An 18,005-nucleotide genomic window follows, 5' to 3' on the forward strand; every position below is an offset into this window, starting at 1 on the left:
CAGGCAACGCAGCAGCAGCACAGCACTGCCATCTAATCCTCAGTGTGCAGAACAGGAATGACAAAGACCCTACCCTCTAATTTTGAGCATCTGTGAACAGAATGCATATCCCTTCTACTCTACAGACACCTGGTGGCCCTTCTTAGTACTGCCATCTCAAAAACAAACCCCTAATGAAGCGGTCACTTTCAGAAGACAGCGATACCACGGCTTAATATTTTAAAATTTTGGGGGATATCAGATCCTCCTCAGGGGAATTTAACAGGGGCCGCCGCATGGGGGATTAAAGTGACATTACTGAAGCCGTTCATTTTGCCATGGATGCTCCAAACTAATATGGACAGTCGAGATTAGAATCAATGCAGGAAATCAATAACGTGTATCTAATCAGCACTTACTCAGCAAGCCGCCACACTAGGCTTCAAACCTTTACCTCTCAGTGGAAGCTGAAAGGAGATCAAGCGCTCTTTGTGCGAGTACCTCTGGATGTGCTGTAAGCGTGTCATATTTCTTTGTGTTACATCAGTTATGTTCAGTTTTGTTACATCATGTTTTCATCAAAGAAAGAACACAAGAGCAATAACAGCACATCAGAGGTTTATGTGACGTTAATACATGCAGTAGATAAAATGGGTTCAAATTACCAGGCATTTCAACATGAAATCAAATTAAGAAAATATCCCAGCAATGCAAATGTAAGACATCGATATTTATTTAAAGGGAATCACAGAATTTAAGTGGGATTCCCTCGTCCCTTTAAAACTCTAATTGCTCAAAAGTAGCCATAAGGAAACATTTTGTAGTCTTAAAATCGGTGCTGATGCTCTCAGAATTTTCAATCAGCTCCACTAGTTTGTAGACAATCTAGGACACAATGATGAAGCAGGTCAATTGTTTTGCTTTTGCTGAAGAGTTAAAGTGAAAAACTAAATTTATGTCTTTTCTCTTAGCTCTTATTTCACACTGCCTTGTCTTAAACTAGCCCTAATCATTAAAAACATTTTTGAAGTCACAAACGTAAATCCAATAGATTTCTACATGATCATGCCACCACCATGGGTCACTATGGACATGGTGTTACATTTTTAAATAAATTAAGAACAGAACTCTAAAAGTTACTTCTCCTTTCGTTCATCAATAACCTTATTTTTGCAAGTCTTCAGATTCAACAGTTGCATGACTAAAAGCTGTAGGAAAAATCTGTCAACTGATTCTTCTTTTCCAGAGTTGCTAAGGGCTTCTTGTCATGTGAATGACTGAATGTAGTGTGAAACGCCTTGGGGTCCTCTGCACTAGATCAAGTGCTGTACAAGTAAAGGCCATTTAATTTAAATATATCTTCAACTTCATCCTTAACCTGTGTACTGTTATCAATGATGTTGTTTGTTCACTAAAGTCTAATAATTATGTGAGACCTTCACAGAGCCACTGGAGATAACGTCTCAAGATAATTTATTGCACTGAGTTGTATTCCTGGTTATCATAGTGAAAGGGAATAATTACATATGCATGCCACAGTTTTTAACTTGTTTTTAAAAAAAATAACAACAAGGCTTTTCTACAGTAAAGTAAGTTCAGGAATATTTTTGCTAGGCTTTTTGTACATACACCTTTTTTTCTCTTTATCTCTATACTGTAGGCTGACAGTGGGAAAACCGTAACCCTCTTTTGGCTCCTTCTGGGTTTGTCTGAGGCAGCAGTGTGTGTGAAGGTCTGTGCGCTTTGTGTGTCAGCACGCCATGTATCCAAGTGGGGCTCCTGGCATTTACCTGTGCCAGTGGAGCGGCAGCAGCTGTCACCCACGGCTCACTTCAGGGATGTTTCCTGAGCCACTGTGACAAGCTGATCTTTGGAAAGTTCACCTCAGTCCACAGGGTTTGCTCCGTTTTGCCGTACGCACTGGCGCCAGCGGGCCCTGCTGATTTTATTAGGCTGCGCAGTTCTGCATCACGGTGAGTTATTTTGGTCCTTATCAGGCTGTACATTCAGAAAGAGTCTAGTAAGCAGCTCGGCTTGCTGTGGGATGGGCGAACATCTCGGTTTGGTGCTGCTGGATCATAGAACAAGTCCTGCTGGTCGACCCGCAAACTATTGATCGCATACATTATTGACAGAACAAACTGTTGTAGGTTTGCAGCTCAGGAGCTGCCAGTTTTAACAGGGAAACAGCACATGTTGTTCAAGACAGATGGCTGCTTTATGCCATGAACTGCATGTCTTTTCAATTAACAGTTCACATTCTGCTAATCCTAACTGGAAACAATTCATTTTACAGTAGCTTTATTAGAAAGCTGAACACATCTCTTTAAGATTTGCTTCCAAATGGTTGTTCAAAATGAGCCGCAGCATCATCATGTGCAAATAAGCAAACTGTAGCTAAAGAAATAAATATATATCATTCCCTCATGAGTATTTCCTTCTGTTGCACCTGCAGCCTCAGCCAGTCGCCTCTCTCTGGAGGGAAAGTTAATTTCCCCATGCTGCGCGTGAAGTGCTCCTGTTATGTGTCACCTTCGGTCAATCCACTCAACTATGATCCCACCTGCCTAATGAGTCTGTTTACCTTACACATGAAATGAGGTAAAATGAAACTTTAATGACCACACTGGGGAATTTAGGCAAGTGTAGCAACAACCGGCTGTGTATGCTGCAAAGATGAATAAAAATGTGATCACAAAAGAAAAAAAGGAGGAGAAGCACTCACAAATGACAGCAACACATGTTTGAAATGATCCCACTGCAGAACAACAATCAACATAGTAAATCATTATATCACTCTTGCAGTACAGTAGATTCAAACAACCACTGCTCACATCAAAAAACAAAAAAGAGACAGAAACAGCTTTTAACACTGTACATGGCCTCCACCTGTGAAGCATCCGCATCTGATGAGAGATGAATCCACCTCTGAATGTCAGATGGGGCTTCCATTTTTCTAGGCCTTATTACTGGAAGACCGAAATAGCCTCAATCCACCCCCACTCTCACTCTGACTGATTTCCACTTTTCCAGAGACAGAAATTTTCAACAAGCACACTTTTTCTCTCTCTCTCTCTCTCTCTGTCTCTCTCTCTTTCCTGGCAGAGCTATGTTATTTATCACACTGGCAGATTGTTTTCAGCCGAATGACAAAAACTGACATCCATGGTATTAAGAAAGCGAACACTGTGTTTGACTATGAGAACAGCAAGCTCATGCTGATACATTCTGATGATTTCAGCTGCAAGAGCTTAGCAACTAATTGTTATGTCATTTTACAAGACGCTAATGAACACGGTGGCATATTAGGGCCACATTAAAAAAAATAAAGTCATAATATTACAAGAATAGTCGTAATGTTATGACTCGTCGTGATACTACGACTTTATTCCCACATTATTTTGATCTTAATCTCGTATGACTTTATTCTCGTAATATTATAACTATTCTCTTAATTGTATTTTTTATTTTCTTATCATGGCCCAAATACGCCATCGTAACCAAAACATGGCAACAACAACTTGTTCTTAGCCACAAAAATAATAGATAAAAATGTTAGTTTTTATCTAAAAACTTTTTTTTTCTCAATCTAGTGCTTTGTAGGCTTGAAATTAATTACTGGAAATTAGTCCCTGCTGTTGCCATTCATAATTAAAATATGCAGTAATTTATAGTCAATATAAATACAGCTGTTCTGTGAAGGACATAAAGCTCAGCAGAAGTTTAAACAAAATTGACTGCCAAGCTGTGAACATCCCACTGAACAAAGAGATGAATCAACCACTCTAAACCTGCTTTGAGATGACCTTTGACCTAATCTGAAGGCCAAGCAAGTAGGAAATTAATCAAAAAAGCAGTCCATGATCACTTTGGTGGAGCTGCAGAGGTCCACAGCTCGGGTAGGAGAAACTGTTGGCAAGATAATAATTAACCATGTAATTTAGAATCAATAAACCCGGCATTTATTGAAGAGCAGCAAAACGGAAGATGTTGAAACAAGCAGTTCGTGTGAAATTGGTCACTGGTTGTGTGACAAACATACACTGGTGAGATGAAACAAACACGTAACTTCCTGGGGTCTGCATGCAAAGCACTATTTCACTCCAGCCAGCTCCAGCGGCTGTTTTAAGAAATGGCATGGCCATAAAGAAATAAGCTCATCTGCCCTCTGAGAACGTCTCCTCTGCATGTCAAGACGAGAGAAGCTCAGATCTCAGAGCCCGAAGAGAGGCCTGAGAAACAAGCAGAAAGCGGCAGCAGCAACAGGCCGGAACCAGCGCATGAACAGACCAGACCAGACCAGACCACCCAAACTGCTACGGCAAGTTTGATATATGTGAAAGATCATGTGTGATGAAGCAACAGCAAAGCTTGAGTTCCTGCTTTCACCACAGACATCTCCACAGTTGAAGCAGAAACTTGCATGTCGCCCTTAAAAAATGTCATCCCCCTTATGAAACGTGGTGGTAGCAGCAATAAGCTGTTGGGATTATTTTCTTTAGCAGGAATAAGGAAAGTAGTCAGAGTTGATGGGAAGATGGGTGGCGCTAAGTACAGGACAATACTGGAAGAGAAAATGGTTGAAGGCTGCAAAAGACTTGAGGGTTCGCCGCCCAGCCGAGCAATAACCGTGAACACACAGCTGTTGAGCTCCCTAAATCCTAAACATGGGTGAAAACAGATACACAGTCTGCTCTCCCCCTTCTGCTTGTTCTCGAGCACAGCTTTGCTGAAACTGGAGATGATGCAACACAGTGGAAAGCACACACCTGACACAACTTATTGTAAACTTGCTTCTGGCATCAAATTGAAAATGGGTTAAAAAGGCTGAGTAAAACAGCAGTGGATGTGTTTTGTGTGGTATTATTGTCCATTTAATCCATTAAAGCAGATATTTTCATGCACTTTACTGAAAGATACAAAACAGTCAGGTTTTTTCTGACTGATTTTAAATCACACTAAATTGTTCCTGTTTTACTGCAGTTATGATGACCAACATTTTTTTTAATTGATGGCAGAGTAATCAAAATATTTTCACTTTCTTCAAAATCATATGTTCACATACCTGTCCTCAGTATTTGGTAAAATTGCCTTTTTAAAAGTTAAACTCAGATCAGACATTTTTGTTGAAACAGACTTCTTCAAGTGCAGGATTTTTGAGAAACACTTTCAAAGTACAGCAATCTTCTCTGGTGTAAATGTCTGAATTAGAATACATTATAAAACATTTTCACCTTTTAGAAAAAATATAAATAGTTTCAATATTATTGCTGAGCTAAAAAGAAGAGTCATTTAATTTAAAATCAGCCATTGAGGAAAAACTATGCATGTTTTTTTGTTGTTTTTTTTACACACAGTGTATATAAATATCTGGTTCTGTAGCTACAAAATCAAGAAACAACGGAATGAATGGCTTCCGGGTTATTCATTTCACGTTTTGCTTCAAATGTTGAAAGGGGAGTGAGATCCTAAGATCTTTTCAGCTCATCAGCATGCTTTATAAAAGTTAGCATAGAGCTTTTGGTGCTCCTAAATTTACTGCTCGTAATTAACTGAAGTGTGCCCAGATGGGTAAAGCCATGAGTGTGACTGGAACTACTGTGGTGTATGAAAGGGCAGGTAATAATTAGTCAGAGAGGACAGGAGGAATAAAAAGACACAGTTCATCCGTTCCAAAGCTCCTACATGTTTTCTCACTAATTATCCTGTCCACCTCCTGGCCCGCCTATTACTCCACACACCCTAAAGATACCGCAGTCCTTAAAAATAAATGAAGCTCATCATGGAGGAGCATGTTGGTGAAAAAGAAGCACATCTTTTATCTTCATTCATGTCCTCGTTTTACTCTTTTACAAGTCTATACTTTTTTATATTTCTCTTTCTACCAATGCATAAAACATGGTCATCATTCAGCACACAGAGTTCATTAAATTGATTCATTTCATTTTATTTATGCTTTTTTTATGTAGTTGGTATCAATGGGCTTCTTTTGCTAAAATGCCTCATCTGCACTATGCAGTGTGAAAACTGAGATAGTAAAAAATTATGTTTTATGTATCAGGCCGACACAAAGTAGTACATAATTTGCAAGTGGGAGAAAACGAAGACACGGCATTTCAAATTTAACATGATTCTTACAGTTTGGAATGGCATCGTACGAAGCCTTGCTAATACCTTTCAGAACAGCTGCAAATCTTTTTTGGTTGTGTCTGACTTCTGTTCCTCTGGCCAGCATCCATCTTTACATCAACTCTAACAAGCTTCCCTGTTTAGGACAAGCATGCCCAGAGCATGATGCTGCCCCCCACCACGTTTCCCGGTGAGGGTGGCATTATCAGAATGTGTGCTGTGCTTAATGCGTTGTGAACTAACTCAACTTTAAGCTTTTCTACAGTCCTATCCTTTTAAGTGTTTTCAGATTTTGAATTGTATAATAAAATTAAAAACAATAAAGCAGTCACATCACTGCTTACGCATGCATCCATGGTCATTCTAAACTGTAATATATTGCTTTTCTGATTTTCAATCACAAAGAAAAAGAGGTGAACTAGACTTTGGTGGACTTTTGAGATTCTTCTTTCCTTTATAGACATATCTCAGTTATGTACGTGTATTAAGGGGCGTGCCGTGGTGGCGGAGGGGTTAGCGCGACCCACATTCAGGCAAAACGTGGCCTCGACGCGGCTGTCGCGGGTTCGACCCAACGACATTTACCGCATGTCTTCCCTCCTCTCCTTCCTCCATTCCTGTCAGCCTACTTTGAAAAAAGGGACACTAGAGCCCACAAAAAGAACCCTTGTGGGGCGATAAAAAAAAAAAGACATGTACGTGTATTAAGAAAGTGAACACTGTGTTCGCACCAAACGACCTTTTTTTTTATTCCTTCGTTTTTTATGTCTTTGCCCACCTTCCCTTCACAGCTCCTTCCTTTGATCTCCAATTCTGCCTTATCAGCTTCCCCAGTTTACACTTTTCCATTTTCTTTCCTTGGATTATCTCCCTCACCAGAGTAGCCCTCCCTCACACTCACCACAAGAAAGATTTGCACATCACCGGAGCGACAGAAAAGAGTAGAATGAGTATCAAGAGTTGACTTTATATCAGATTAAACATGGAGCTTGTAACTGTTTTGTTTTAGACTCTTGTTTTAAATTTGTATAATTTCTACTGATAAATATCGATTTATCAGTAGAAAGTTTTAGGTCCTAATTCTTGTGTCCGGTTTAAGAAAAGCTTGTCCAGTGCTGAAACGCATGTGGTCTCTTTGCTGCAATTATTCTCTAATTAAAACCTGGGCTTTCCCAGGAAGCATGTCAGTAAGTTTGCATCTAATGCAGCATCTGTCGGATCAGGAGATCTTTCATCTTCTCTCCCATCCCCTGGAGAGTGTCTCCAGGAAGACCTGCAGGATCCAGCCAGGAGATGATGTAAACGAGGTGAAGGAGGGAGAGCAACAGAAAGGCAGCGTGACTCAGAATCAAATTACACAAAAAATATTAAAAATGAAGCAGGATGGTTCTCCAGACCGAGAAGCAAATCAGAGTGAAGCTGCTTGTGAGAAATGAGGAATGAAATATCAGCAGCAAATTGTGTCATTAAATAACGATTAATTATCATTATCTGAAATTAAAAGACATCACCTTACAGAGAGTTATATAGTTTGTCTGTGTTTTGTTTTTTGTTTTTTTTGATAGGTTGTTGTGTATTTCCATCCGACGTCACACTCTGTGAATGTTAATCACATCGGAGCGAGCCAAAAAACCAAGAGCGCGCACGACTTATAATATGTGCACTTTGATTACGCTCCTTTATGCTGGAAGCATACAGACACATAAAACGTTTCCCCTCCACTTAATTGGACGGCTGAGAGGATCAGGTGCCGAAGCCATGGGGATGGCTCATAAACAGCCTCAGCTGGCAGATATGGAGCTTACCCGGTGCCTCCATATGGTCTCGTTCTAACCGCCCAGCATGAGCACACCGTCATGCTGCTCAGTTCTTATCAAATCAGGATGCCGTGATTTAGTTTGGTCCCGGTCTTCTAGGGGCAATCATTTAGGACTTGGCTTCGTGTCGCGTGTGTATGTGTGGGAAATGCATACAACTGTCTCCAACGCCATCATCCTTCTAAATCAGGCTTAATCAGTTTATCCGCCTGCGTACAGTTCCTCATATCCGCTACAAGGAGACAGACATTCTTCTGATAGTTCCTATCAGTGGCTCCTCCATTTCGATCTCACAACTCATCTGATCATCCTGCAGTTCCTGTTAGCAGTCATGCACACTCTCATTACGTTGACAGTGTCTGGTCGAAGTATTCATACCCTTTGGATCTTGTCACCCCAAAACCACAGACGCATTTTTATCGGCTTTTATGTGACAGACCAACAGAAAATGGTACTTAAGTTATATTTTATGCTAGTATTAATTCCCAAATCTCTTTCTGAATTCTTTGTTCAACCACATTTTGCTCCATTTTTGGGGAAAGTTGAGCCACATGATGAGTTGAGTGACCCCCTGTTGATAGAAAATGGAAAGAAACATTCATAATGTGACCAAATAGTTAGGAGGTAGCCATTATTTTTTGAAGTCTGCAAAGGGAAGAACCACACTGATAAAGTCATTAATCCTTTTATTAAAAAGAAACCATTTTCACTCTTAAAAGTGAATTTAGTCTATCATGAGTTTTATAACAATCGTGTTTAGACCATAATTGGTGTTTTTAAATTTGTTTCATATATTTAAAATTTGATTATGAGCGATACGAAGTCAGCAACAAAAGCCAGGGTTGAATTTCTCCACAATTGTATTCCTGACATAGTCTTCCGTAGTCGTCCTGTTGCTGTTCGTTTGCTAATAGACTCTAATGAACCTCTGTAACTTTCACAGAGCAGCAAGCACTTTCTGGAGTTTTTCTTTCTAATAAAAAAATATATAAATCACTTTTTTTATTCAAATGTATATTCATGGTATACTTTTTGTTGGTCTGTCATGCAAAAATCATTTATTTGCAAGGAATTGTGTTTATTTAACAAATAGGTGTTAGCAGGCTTCATATCTGTGTTCAGCTCTCAGAGTCGGCTGGAGTGGTCTCATGAGCTAAAAACGTCCGTCAGAGTGAGGTACTTATTCCTCATTTTTAGATGCTATGTGACTGCAGAAGAATAAGGGCTGTTATCTCGATGCACAAAGAGCCTCTCTCATGCACGCACACACACACACACCCACGCACACACACATTTTTGAGCAGATGAAGTGAAGCACAACTTGACAATAAGCACAAGGGACATATATAAACTACGGCCCAACCACATGCCCACAGGTCACATCATGCTGTATTACCTCAACGGACATGAATCCTCTCCTTTGTTTAAGCATAATGTATCCATTGAAAACCGTTGCTTCAGCTCTAAACCCAGCTTACCTCGGTTTGAGGCTGGGGGCCATCAACAACGTAAGCTTTATCTATTGCCACATTCCATTTGCTTCAGATAGGGGAAAGTTGTTTTTGTATCTTCCAGGTAGTGCAAATAGAGAACCGTGACTAAGATGTTATATCAGGTTTATAGTAAAGATATGACAGACTGATGACCTTTCAGACAATAAAATATCAGTGGTAATGTTCTTTTTTTGTGGCGATTGAGCCACACTATTGTACATATTCTCAAGGTATCCATAAATGAGTTCATATCATGCTATCTTGTCTGCATCATATGTCAATTTAGCCCCCCAAAAAGCAGTAAACTTTCTCTCTGCTTAACAAAGTCCTGGTATCATAGCAACAGAGCTACCAGAATCACATGCAACATATAAAAGGCACACTAATGAAAGGAAAAGGTTGTTGCATACCTGTGGGAATACATTTGCATTTGTTATGTTTGTGCTTAACTAGACTTAAAAGCTGCACAAAAAAAACAAACCAAAAAAAACAGACAATGGAATCCTGAACAATGAATAGAGGAAGGATCTTTCTGTCCTGTGGGAAAACAGACCAGGGTTTATGCAAAGATATTATAATCATATATTGAAATACATTTACATAAACTCATATAGGACAAAAAAGTAAACATTGTTGGGTGTTTTAGGAAAAAAACATTCTCTAAGAAATCTTTAAAAGAAGAAAAACAAAGTAGATATTGTCGCCAATACGTACTGCTTCTGACAGGATCCAAGTAAACCAATATTCCTTTATTTTTGCATAAATCAGAACCAGTTTTCACCACTGTGTCCATCCATTATCTTCCTCTTATTTGAGGTTGAGTTGCGAGGGTAACAACATGCAGGATGGAATGAGCTCAGCCACACGAGCTGAAGGATTCGGAGGCGTTCCCAGCCCAGACAGACTATATTGTCCCTCCATTAAGTATTGGAGGAATATGGTGGTTTTTGTTATGGAAAGACCAAAACTTTAAAAACAAAAGAGAAAATCAAAAACGGGCAAAATTACTTGGACCCATTCCTGACATCAGGAACAAACCACTGACTTGTTGCTCTCACCAAAAACTAGTGACGTAACTTCTGTTCTTTTTCTCTTTCCAATAAAAAAAACCTAGTGTTTATCTTTAAGTTCATGTTTCATCCCCTTGAAAAGGGTTGGTGGTTGTGCCCATCATGTTACAACAAGAACACCGCAATAGTATTCAGTTATTTTTCTTCTGATAATGCCACTTGCAGTAGCGGCAGTCTAGGCAGTTTTCAGCCCCAGACAGATTGTAGAAGTTGAATACTGTCCTCATGTGGTTTGTGGGCTGAATAAATGGATCTGCATTTGGCCAACCAACAGGACAAAGGTTACTGAAGGAAATAACAAAGCACCATTCCACAAATGCAATGAAACAACGAGCAACTAAAAACCCATTCTATTAATCAAGAGACACCGTAGGGCGCAGTAAAGTATGAGAGACTGAAAGTGAATTAAAATTTGATTTTTACATAGAGAGATCAGGAAAATGAAATAAACAAACAAGTTGAAAAAGCAGGAAATAACAGAGGAGGAGAAATAGCCACAGCGTAATTAGAGCAGTTGCTGCTGGCAGCAGCGGGACACAAAGAAGCAAGTCAACCTAATAAAACCCTGCCACAAAGACGACAATCTAACGACATCTCTCCCTGTTGTATACGGCCAAATAAACCCTTTTCTCCCAAGGCTGCAAATTAAGACTGTGGGAAAGGATGGAACAAGTGACACCAACTAAAAAGGGAGCATCCACTGTTTGCTGTATTTCAGGCCAGCCTTTTACCCCATCAGGCCTCTGTCTGCACACTTATTTGGCTGCAGATGTCACAGTTGGTTAGCAACGGGACGACACTAGCAGCAAACAGATGAACTCTTTCGGCGGAAGAAACAGGAAGACGAAAACAGAAGGAAGGGATTTAGAGAGTGCATTTGAATATTTTATTCAACATGTGTGTATGCAACAGACAATAAGATTACATTCTGCTGTTTGTCAATCCTTAGAAGATTTTCTGAGGAATCTGCTGATTGCAAAAATACATAATCCTGTGTTTATAGAATTGCTGTAAGCAAAGAATCATGTGATTTACTTTTAACATTCAATATTCTGATGATTAGGCAAAAGGTTTGCCTTCTGGATCAGTTTTTTTTTAAGGATTTCATTCTCCTTATCTACAAGAGATGGAAACACTCCACCTTATTATTACTGCATACATGTGCTTTACTAATTGTGATCAGTTCTAGCGTCACAATGGGACTCAGTTTACAAAGATAATCTTCCTTTCAGTTGAATTTTCTTTCGATCAAAGCTTTCTGTTAATGTACTAAATGAGTCCTCCTGCGGCCTCAGGTCTTCCCGGAAATGCAGTTCCTTGCAAATATAATCCGACCCCTTGAGCTTTTTCTCATTGTGTCACAAGCACCACCACAAACTGCATCGGGGTGTTTACGTGACAGACAAATGCAGAAAGAAAAATAATTGGTACCTTTCTATTTTTTTTATCAATAAATAAATGGCACACATTGTATGTAGAGCCTTACAATATTATGTAAACTCACATATTGTTCGCATTATAGATGCAAATCCTTTGGACTATTTCTCTACCTACTTTGCAGATGCTAATATTTCAGCTCATTGATTAGCTCAAACTTAATCAGCTGGAATGGAAAGCGTCTGAAGACATCGGTTTTTAAGGCAAAGAAATTTCATTTGTGTAGCACGTTTTCAGAAACAAGGCTAGCCAAAGTGCTTTATATGATTAGATAGCCCTGCCAGAGATTCTCAACTGGACTAAGGACTGAACTTTGACTAGGCCACTCTGATACATAAAAAATATAGAGTGGGGGGAGAACCTCTTTCCCTAGTCCAAGTCTTTTGGATCCTCTAACAGGTATTCATCTTCTCATAGGCTTTGAAAAATGTTATGTCTCTGCTGAAGATAAGCTTCCCCACAGCATGATGCTGCCACCATAGTGGTTCACTACGGGGAGCAAGTGCTGTGTACGTTTTCTGAAATAAGTGGGGGGGGTTTATGCACTTTAAAAGGTTCACTTTTGGTTTCATCTAACTGGAACATCTTCTTCCACAAGTTGATTGTGTCAAACTTCCAACGGGACTTTTATGACTTTCTTTTAACAAAAGCAATCGCCTTGTCACTCAGCCGTAAAGGCTTTATTTGTGTATATTAGAAATAATAATTGTCCAGTCAACAAATTTTCCCACCTGAGCTGTTGAGTTTATCTGCTGTTACCGCTTACCTTTTGGCTGCACTCGTGAGAAGATTACATTTCAAAAATGTGAATTATGTTCATTAATTTGGTGAATGCGGAAGACAACTGCTGGATTTCATTTAGGGACATCAAAATAAAGATGATTACAAACAGAAATCCAGGCAAAACTTTGTAAAAAATTTGAAAATCATGGAGGATTGTTATTCCACTTATGCTGGTCTGTCACATAAAATATCCCCAAAAATAAATAGCAGTTTGTGGTTGTATTGTGGCAAAATATATATATATATATTTAAAGTTCTAAATAATTTTCAACATACAAAAAGATATATAGTTTTTTCAATTAAAAAAATATTTTTGTGTCAAGGTCAAACATTTCTAAACCTTTGCTTTCAGGAAAGTATGTCCAAATTTATACTAAATACAGTGTGTGTGTGATTGAAATCAGTTGACACAATTAATTTTAGTGTGTACGCTGTATAATACCAAACATCAAGTTTTTGCAATCTACTAAATCAGAAGCAAACTGATAAGTTTTTTGTAGACAAACACAATGAAAAATGTTTGTTCTCAACCAAAAGAAAATGAAGCATAGAGTCTAATAATCTTCAAAAAGCCTTTTGAAAGTTTTCAAATAGCATGACTACTTTTTTCTCTTGTACTAAGATTTTAAAATTCACTTGGAAAGTTCTGAAGTAAACCACATGAGAGCATTCTTTATCTGTATTTCAAATATAACCTGAAGATCGGAATCAGCAGCAGAGAGGAAATGATCCAGTTGACTGGGGAGACCTCAGTGTGACTGGTAGACATTAACTTTGAACAGATACGTATTTATTACGTCTCTTTTTTTTTTCTTTTAGATTAGACATCTGTGTTGAAGTCTACAATCTCCATTTAAGTTGACATCTAGTGCAAAATTAGAAATCTGGGGGGTGAAAACAGGCCGTGATTACTGTAACTGTTGCGTCTCACTCTTAGTGTCTTATCTCGCAGCTAGTTTCTCCCTCGGCAGGGGAGAAGAGCAGATTATGCCATCAAATTACACACACATTAAAGGCCACTTGTCTCTGTGTCAGACAGTAAACAGAGGCATGCCAGCATTTTATTAGAATTTACTCACATGAAAATATGCTGGGGTCGGGCTCATTTATTTATTTCACTTACTGAACTTCAGTTATTAGCAAGTCCATCCTCTACTGTTTTATTTTTTCATGTAAGAAGTATTTTGATTTTGCCACACCCAGATAACCAGCACGGTTCCATGTTATTACATCATTAAAATGTCTCCTCCTGTCATCTGGTTTACTCTGAGTTTCTGGATGATCACGGTTCTGGGAGACACTTTTAGCTACACAAACAGAATTATTTATCTCTGTATAATGAAATTCCTGGTTTTATTTGCTGTCAACATGATTTAGTCTGATAAAGACAGTATTAACTATTTTTATTAGTCCTGAGCAGGCTCCCATATATCCTGGAGGCAATGAAATGAGACAATAATTGGTTATTGGCTAACCAAGTTGTTTTAAAAGAGTCAACTCTTTTAAAGCCTTCACCAATTTTATATCGTTTATGAGGCAACATTTTACATGCCGTATGATTTAAACATGGTGCTTTTAACATTTTCATTGGTTATCAGTTTCCACCTTAAGCTACCTATCAAAACATTTCTCTGATCAAAGTGTTTGTGCTAAAATGGCACCAAACATAGATGCCAGAGTCTCCTTGCAAACACATCAAACTATAGTTTTACTCAGTTTAGCACTGGAAGCAGTTTGTTGGAAGATGCCATCTTGTTAGCTTTCTTCTGCCTTAGTATTGTTTTGATGTAACAACCCTGAAACCTGGAGATCTGGCCTATCGGTTTGTCACATTAACTGTAATAACATGTTCAGCCCAAGTATTCGTGGGCGTTAGGGACCAGAGCCGCTATATACTTGAGAGCCCGTATAAAATTCTTACAGCTGCATATTTTAATAGTTTAATAGTTCGTTTTACACAGTGGCATGATCACAGCAGTTAATATCTAGTCTTTATTATCTGCACTCATCGAGGAACAGCCAATCAGCACCAAGGAAACTTGATACCACTCCTGAATTGGCTGCTTTGCGAACCTCAAACCATACCTTTGTGTATTTCAGCTTTCAAAGTTGCATCTTCTTTGGAATATTTCAGGTATGCTCTAAGAAAATGTTCTTTTCTGCGAATAATTTGGAATCAAGTTCCACAGAAAAATCAGCAAGTCAGAGTCCACGAATGCAGAATTATGAATATGCAGAGGTCCACTTTATCCACATAAACACAAACACATCTGAAAATGCAGGTACAGAGGAGGAGTGAATGGCTTAGTGTTTCTGAGGGCGACAGAGAGGACATAAACTAGGCAGCTATTTTTAATTCTCTGCTTTTTGTTTTATTTTATTTTAAATAACTGTCCCCATTTGCATACTTTGAAAGCCCAGCAGAAAAATTCCAGGCCTCGGCTAAGTTCAGCTTTTGGTCGGAATACAAAAGAATAATCTCCCTCCTGCCTGCGCGTTTTACAGTTCCAGTTTGCAGCTCTTGCCGGCAAACGCCAAGAAGAGAAAATCCCCAGGCAAATCACGGGGAAGACATAAAAGAGCAGGAGTTTTCTCCCACTGAAAACTCTCCCGCGCTTCCTTTGAACTCTCCTCACATAAATTCTTGCTTTTCTTCCCACCTGATCGTCCAGAATGAACGTTCGAGTACCATGCGTGTATGAATTCGCCAGTCATTCGCTATTACGGTGCAAACTATGGAGACTGTTTCACGGGGAAAAGACCAGTGAATCAGCTGCTGGGTATTAGAGAACGTGAGAAAGATAAGAAATCCTCAAACGCACTCGAAGCAATGTTTTGTTTCAGACGTAGCTGCTTCTTCACACAAGTGTGCTACACACACACACGCATGCCCACACACAAAGTGAAGGCTGTTCATAATTAATGAGCCCAGCAGCAGGGAGAAGCATGAGAGGGACCAAAGAGCCATCGCATTTCAACTGGCGTTCGGCCGACCTTTCACAGCTTCACCCGGCGTGTCTTTGTGAGCGTGCGCGTAGACGCGAGTGTGAGGGTGGGTGTGTGTGTTTACAATGCCTCGGCGGCAGGTGGCGGAGGGAAATGTGTGCGAAGAACAGGAGCCGATGGCAGAGACGATTATGAGAGGATTCTTCTGTGGAGCTTTGATGAAGAACAGGAATGGTGATGATGAGGGTTGCATCCAATAAGAGCATGTGTCAACTTCACCTCAGATAAAGAGGCTGGAAAAAAGTTGGAGATTTGGGAGTCAGTTGTGCAAATGTGAAACACAACAGCATTGTCTGTTGTGAGGATTTTTTTTATTATTATTATTTCATTACGTTAATGTCTAAGAATAAGTTTACACATGCTCCTTAGTGACATTAAGTCATATTAGTTTGAGGTTTTATTGATTAACTGAATTGTTAATCAATTGGGGCTGATAATGCAACATACAATACAATCTCTGTGAGTGTTAAAAACAAAAATGTGGACGCATTCTTTGAATTTATTGTGAATTTTCTCCAATTCTCACATGGTCAAAAATACGCACACACACTTACATAATATTTGGATAAATATCACTTAAAGTTCTTCAGATAAACAAAATGGAATGGCCACCAAAAGCCACATGTTGGAAATGTATGGACTGTGCTTAAAAACGGGATCTGTGAAAGTAAATCAGTACGTTTATACAAACTCCCACCCTTTTTTCTATGAGGAGTCATTAAATATTCAGTCAGGATTATGCCAGAAGCTAGCTGTTCCCTTCAAAATGTGTGAAGCGCAACTTCCTTATGGATTTTTATCCAACTACTAGATATGTATGTTTGCTCCTTTGTGCTTTTTAATATGCTTGTTCACATATTTTAAGAATCTCTTAAGGCTTTCCAGGATATAATATTTTCAGCCCATAAAAATAATGCCTCGACAGCAACATTAAGGAGCTCCAAGTTAATAATTTCAGATAAGTGTATGCAAGCTTTTAACCAGAACAATACACTAAGTACCAGTAAATTCAGTTTCCGAAGTCAATGCACTAGTTGTATGTTGACACATGCAGCTGTAACCTCCGGCAACTAGCGCTTTTGCACTGACATTCCTGTCTGCATAATGTACGCACATGCTGCATTTTCCCCATACATTAGCAATAGAATGCCACACAAGCTGTGCAGCCTGAGGAGCCCAGCAGGGTGGTGGCCCATTTCTAGAAGCAGCCTGGGCAACCATTATTCTGGACATCTTACACATGGAGTTGCTCTGCTATATTCTCTGCTATAAGGAAATAAAATACAGCTCCACACTTGAGTTGCAAGCTGAGAAGATGTGGAGGTGTGAAGGAGGAGCCATCAAGCAAAGCCAGCGTCTGTCACTGCTGCCTACACAAACATCGTCAGCCCAGTTTTTCTTCCTCTGATTTGTAACAGTGCAGCCTGTTGGCGGCCGTCTCTATTCAAAGGTTAACGTTCGTGTTTGTGCAAACCTACAAGTCTGACTTTTACATTGAATTGTTCGATAAAGCTGTCAGCAACGTTAGTCAGGGAAGATGTATCGCCTCCATTTAATGTCTTAATTAAAAGGAGCAGCAATACGCAGCGTCAACAGAGTCCTTATCTCCCTTCCGGCAGCTACTGCCGGTCAAGACAATTACCCAATGTCTCAGCTTCGGCCTTAAAAGCAATACTTCTTGCAGTCATGTGTGTAACCAATTACAAGAACATTATTCAATCTCCTCAAGGCTGACTAATCTCATTACCTTGAAACTGAGTAATGGGGGAAATCACTTGACAGTACTCTGCTGGTAGCGCTGCTAAATGACCTCTTTTCTCTCTACTAGCACCTCTCATTGCCATCCTTACCTACAGTCTTACATTTACTAATTTGACCTATCTTTAATTGTTAATTCCTTGTCTTTTTATATATTTTGGAAAACATTGCTTAAAAAAACTATTCAAAATTGTTTCTAACATAGAGCTGCTAATGATTATCTCACACAGTAATGTCACTCAGTGATATTTCAGGCAAACGAACCCTGACCAGATCACTGAGAAGATTAATAATTACAGCAAATACAGTAAATATACTTTGCTAAGTATCTACCTAAATAATAACTATATACACAATGACATATTAGCATTGTAGGTCGCAAAGTTTCGAGTATATTCCCTCATGTTGGTCTCATGACAGCATTGTTCCTGATAACTTTTTAGAAATACTATTATTTTGGGAGGCAGAATTAAGGTTTAGTCCTTTAGCTTCCTGATGTTGCACAATCAACAAATCTTTTCCCTGGTGACAGG

The 18,005-nt window shown here is 39.3% G+C and overlaps 1 protein-coding gene across 1 annotated transcript in view; it reads right to left on the reverse strand.

Moving 5' to 3' along the window:
- yjefn3 (YjeF N-terminal domain containing 3) overlaps window positions 1–18,005 on the reverse strand; it is a 54,992-nt gene that overhangs the window by 20,930 nt on the left and 16,057 nt on the right. The gene's annotated exons all lie outside the window — the stretch shown is intronic.

This window comes from Xiphophorus maculatus, chromosome 9 (genome assembly GCF_002775205.1).
Source record: "Xiphophorus maculatus strain JP 163 A chromosome 9, X_maculatus-5.0-male, whole genome shotgun sequence".
NCBI lineage: Eukaryota > Metazoa > Chordata > Actinopteri > Cyprinodontiformes > Poeciliidae > Xiphophorus > Xiphophorus maculatus.